Raw genomic sequence first — 6,000 nt, 5'->3', positions numbered from 1 at the left:
CGTCACCTCATTCGGCTTTTCTTCGTTTGTTCGGGAGATTTCAGTGAGATGCAGTAAGAGGGGAATGAGTTGCACACGCGGTGACGTCAGATGTCCCTAGAAGACCTAACATTTCCTCAAAGATGCCTTATAACAATGTTTTCATAGTAAAAAGGTCTAATTTAATAGCTAAGTGTGTGTGAGCTTACGATTTTTTAGGATATTTGCCATTATCACATTTAAGACTTGTCATATCCAACAGGCCACATAAGTGCTGGCAGTGTTTAAAAAGTTCAGTTGTGATGAAAAAGATGTGTAACACTTTACATCAATGTCCCCTTTGTTAAGGGTTTATAAAGGGGTTCATTAATGACTAATAAGTCATTTACAAATGCATTATAAATCATTTGTAAATGATTATAACAACATAAAATGGTGACTAATATAAATATGCTTAATATATATATATATATAATATATCTGTATGTTGAATCCAAAAATTCACCAATTGGATTTAAATAAGCAGATACGTAAGAGATTGGATCATAATTGCAGTGATTAATATGTTTCCGCTGGCAACAATTCTATTAACTCTAACTGATGCAGCGTGTAGCTTCTCAATTCTACAACCATGTCGGAAGACATATCCTGTAGTGAAAATATGTTACTGTGTTTACAGAAGGGGCAAATTATTATTGGCCTGTATCATGGAATCAAAACAACTAATGAGATTTCTGAAATCACTGGAATTGTATTAAGAACTGTCCAACGCATTATTTAAACCTGGAAAGATAGTGGTGAACCATCGGCTTTGCGTAAGAAATGAGGTCAGAAAAATTATCGTAATCAGAGATCACTAGAACGCTAAGTGAAGACACATCATAAAAAATCGACAGTAGAACTCACGGCTGTTTAAAAGTTAAAGTAAGAGCATTTCCACACGCACAATGCAACGAGAATTTACAGGATTGGGACTAAACAGCTGTGTGGCCACAAGAACGCAACTTGTTAGTGAGGCTAATCGGAAAGAAACAACTTCAGTTTGCTAGGGAGCATAAAAATTGGACTGTGGAGCAATTGAAATGGGTCATGTGGTCTGATGAGTCCAGATTTACCCTATCCCAAAGCAATGGACGCATCAGGGTAAGAAGGGAAGTGCATGAAGCAATGACCTGTCATGCATAGTGCCAATTGTACAAGCCTCTGGAGGTAGTGTTATGATCTGGGGTTGCTTCAGTGGGTCAGGTCTAGGCTCAGCAACATTATGCAGCAGTAGAATGAAGTCAGCTGACTACCTGAATGTACTGAATGACCAAGTTATCCCATCAATTGATTTTTTTCTTCCCTGACGGCATGGGCATATTCTAGAGCGACAATGCCAAGATTCATCAGGCTTAAATTGTGAAAGAGTGGTTCAGGGAGCATGAGGAATCATTTTCACACCTGAATTGGCCACCATCATCGTCATCAACACAAGACCTCGGGCAAACATGAATGCAACTTGAAATACATCAGGCTGGGAAGGGTTACAAAGCTATTTCAAATGCACTGGGACTCCAAAGAACCACAGTGAGAGCCATTATCTCCAAATGGAGAAAACTTGGCACAGTAGTGAACCTTCCCAGAAGTGGTCGACCTTCCAAAATTTATCCAAGAGCACAGTAACGACTCATCCAGGAAGTCAGAAAAAAAGCCAAGGACAACACTCAAGAAACTGCAAGTGTCTCTTGTTAAATAAAGATCACCGTTTATTACTCCACTATCAGAAAGACACTGGCCAAAAATGGCATCTATGGAAGAGTGGCCAGGCGAAAACCACTGCTAACCCAGAGGAACATTAAGGCTCATCTGAATTTTGCCAAAACACACATTGATTATCCTCAAACCTTTTGGGAGAATGTTCTGTGTTCTGATGAGTCGAAAGTGGAACTGTTTGGAAGACAGTCCCGTTACAACTGCGTAAATCGAACACAGAATTCAACAAAAAGAACATCATTCCTACTCCTATTCAAGCATGGTGGTGGTAGTGTGATGGTGTGGGGATGATTTGCTGCTTCAGGGCAATTTGCAATAACTGAGAGAAATATAAATTCTGCTCTCTACCAGAAAATCCTAATGAGAACTTCCGGTCATCAGTCCGTGAGTTGAAGCTCAAGCGCAACTGGATTATGCAGCAAGACAATAATCCAAAGCATAGGAGTAAATCCACCCCGAATGGCTCAAAAGAAGTAAAATTATAGTTTTGGAGTGACCTAGTCAAAGTCCTTGACTTGAACCTGATTGAGATGCTGTGGCAGGACCTTAAATGGGCAGTTCATGCCCGAAAACCTCCAATGTGGCTAAACTAAAGCAGTTCTGCAAAGAAGAGTGGGCCAGAATTCCACCACATGTTGTGATTGACTGATATCCAGTTATCGGAAGCGTTTGGTTTGAGTTGTTGCTACTAAAGGTGGCACAACCAGCTATTAAGTTTAATGGGGCAGTTCGTTTTTCACATGGGTGATATAGGTGTTGGATAACTTTTTTGCTTAAAAATAAATAATAATATATATATATATATATATATATATATATATATATATATATATATATATATATATATATATATATATTATTATTTATTTTTTATTATGATAAAATAATTATTATGTTATTATGTTTTTGTGTTTATTACTGTTTACTTTTGTTTTATAATACAGTATATCTTTGTTTGAAGTTCTAAAACAATTTAGTATGAAAAATACACAAAAACAAAAGAAACCAGGAAGGGGATAATCAGAAGTAATTTTTCACAGTACTGTATGTATATATATATATATATATATATATATATATATATATATACATACACACACATGTATGTAAGGGTTCTTTCTGCATAACAGGCATCCATTTGATTTTACAGGGAAGATCAAACACTAGCTTATAGTTTAAATACTTGGTAATGATGTGAACACTGACAACGACTTAATAATTATGAAATTATTATATTCATGAGTGGCAACATTCCTTCCTATTTACAGACCATTACTTTTTAGTCAGTTACTCCTGATTCCACATTTTTATCCTGAAATACTTAAAGGGATAGTTCACCCAAAAATGAAATTCTCTCAAAATGTCTTGGCCCTCATGCCATCTAAGATATGTGTGACTTTCTCTCTTCTACAGAACACAAACGAAGATTTTTAGAAGAAAGCTGGTTTTGGGTGAGAACAAACCAAAATATAACTCCTTTTTCACTGGACATCTTGACAACAGTCCGCTTGGCAATCATGAGTTCAAGCTCGATTACACTTCCTATAGCGCCATCTAGAGCTCTGGGAATGAAAAAGTGAATAAGGTGTTTTAAAATGTATTATATTTCAAGAGGGGACCTTTAGCCCCTGCAACAGAAGGCTTTTACCACAGATACTATCCTTTCAATTTTGGACAATTATTATTTTTTTTACATTTAATCACCCTGAGCAAAACTGAAAATCATAAACAAGTATTTTGTCTTAAAATAAATGTGATACTCATTAACTACATAAATGAGCAACATTTTAAAAATGATTAAATATTATATCAAAATAAATCAAAATCAAACTTTGGTCAATTCCAATGGCCCTAATGTGGACAGTACTTTTTCTTCTTTTGTTTATAAATGTGTTATTTATTGCCTTTAAGTTGTCTGGTAAATTATTAACTAATAGGAGGTGATTTGAAGCACAATTTTTCCACACAAATAGATCTTTCTAAAGATGTTGCTGCTTTTCCTTGGCATAGCCGTAAGAAAATTCAACATTTTATTAAGGACTTGTATTTCTGTGACCCTTTTAGAAGGACATCCCCAAACAAAATGAATACAATTAACTCACTCACAAATTATTATTTTATTTCGAGTGACATTTTCTCTAGAAATATTGGATTGTGCCCAATTGATTCAATAGTGATATCAGTGCACGCTCGGTTGTAAAGATGCATGTGATCAATACACTTTGCCTTGCTCGTTCTACTTATGCAAAAATTGTGTCACCGAATTGACGTAATAACTCTCTAATCTTTAGATGAAGTTTGTAGTTTGTAGTCTTTAATCACATGCTCTGAGACATTCATAATTTGAGCTGACAGAGCTGACAGCTTTGGAACAAATAGCAATCAAGAATCCAAATGATGTGGGACAAATGTCATTTGTACAGTATAACAAAGTCCATCTGACTATACAGCAGACCATAAAAGATCTGTAAGAAAAGATAACACAAAATTGATAGTAGTATTGGACAATGAGAACACATGTCACCCAAGCAACATTATATTTGATCATAATATCCCTGATTTGTTAAGTAAGTGTAATGCACACAGAAGAAATGTATTATGTGTGGCAATGTGCAATAATGCAAGAATTGTAACCCGCACACACACACACAAGACGAGACAGTCACAATGTCGATGGGAAACTGCTTTTATTAACAGCAAAGCAGGCAAAAGTACAAACAAGGGCAAATCCAAATGAGAATGGTCAACGAGAGCGGGAGGTCGAACCCGGGGAATCAGAATGGAACAAAGGGGCAAATCCGGGAGAGAGTGGTCAACGAGAGCGGGAGGTCGAAGCCGGGAAAACAGTTAACAACAAGGGCGCAGAACTAGACGGGACTAGTGGTTCAAAGACAGGGGAACTAGGGGAACACTCGAGCTGGCAAGCTAAGGGGTAACTATTCAAAGGGGAGTTCGGAACTAGATGGGACTAGCGGGGGGGGCAAAGACACGGGAAACTAAACACAACCGGAGTGAGACGAAATGGTTGTGATATATATAGGGGTGAGTGCAGGTGTAAACAATGATGGGTGATCAGACGAGTACAGGTGAAACTAATGTGGTGACTGAGAGCGGGCTTGTGAGCCTGAGGAGGGAGACCTGCTAACGAGCATGAGAGCTCGAGGGAGCAAAACGAGCGTGCAAGCTCGAGGGAGCAAAACGAGCGTGCAAGCTCGAGGGAGCAAAACGAGCGTGGCAGCTCGAGGGAGCAAAACGAGCGTGCAAGCTCGAGGGAGCAAAACGAGTGTGGAAGCTCGAGGGAGCAAAACGAGCGTGCGAGCTCGAGGTAGCAAAACGAGCGTGCGAGCTCGAGGGGGCGGAACGAGCGTGGAAGCTCGAGGGGGCGGAGCGAGGGAGCGGGGTTCGTGACAGTACTCCCCCCTCTATAACGGACGGCTCCTGACGGCCGCGTTCGGTCGCGAGGAGCGCGACCTCTGGGAAGTGGTGCTGGACAATCCCAACAAACAAAAAACCCCTGAACAGAAAACCCACAAAACACATCAACAAAATTGAGGGCAATCCAAGGGGCACAGAGGGAAATGAGACAGTCCATGGGGTCAATGGGCAGTTTCAAGGCAAGGTCAGGGGGAACATAGCGGACAGGCGGGTGGTCGGGAGATCTAGGGGGCAGCCATAGGGCAGAGGCTGGGTCAGGGGGTCTGGAAGGCGACTGGAGGACAGGGACTGGGTCCGGGGGTCTGGAAGGTGACCACCGGACAGGAATAGGGTCCGGAGGCCAGGGAAGAGGCCACAGGACAGGGAGAGGGTCAGGAAGTCCGGGCTGAGCCGTGAAATGTGGAGCCGTCAGAGGCGGCACCGTAGGCGGGTCTGGAGGCGGGGTTCTGGAAGGCTCTGGAGGTGGAGCCAAGGGAGGCGGTGCCGTGGGGGGTTTCCGAGGCGACGGCCTGGCAGGCTCTGTAGTCTCAGGGGGTAGAGCCGTAGGAGGCTCAAGGGGCAGAGCTCTAGAAAGCTCTGGAGTCTCTGGGAGCAGAGCCGTGGGAGGCTCGGGAGGTGGAGCCGTAGAAGGCTCTGGAGTCTTGAGGGGGGGAGCCATGAAAGACTCGAGAGACGAAGCCCTGAGAGGCTTGAGAGGGGGAGGAGTCCTGAAAGACTCGAGGGACGGAGCCCTGAGAGGCTCGAGAGGAGGAGGAGCCCTGAGAGACTCGAGAGACGAAGCCCTGAGAGGCTTGAGAGGAGGTGGAGCCCTGAGAGACTCGAGAGACGAAG

Source organism: Xyrauchen texanus, chromosome 28 (assembly GCF_025860055.1).
Source record: "Xyrauchen texanus isolate HMW12.3.18 chromosome 28, RBS_HiC_50CHRs, whole genome shotgun sequence".
In the NCBI taxonomy this organism is placed as follows: Eukaryota; Metazoa; Chordata; class Actinopteri; order Cypriniformes; family Catostomidae; genus Xyrauchen; species Xyrauchen texanus.
This window is presented reverse-complemented; position numbering follows the sequence as displayed.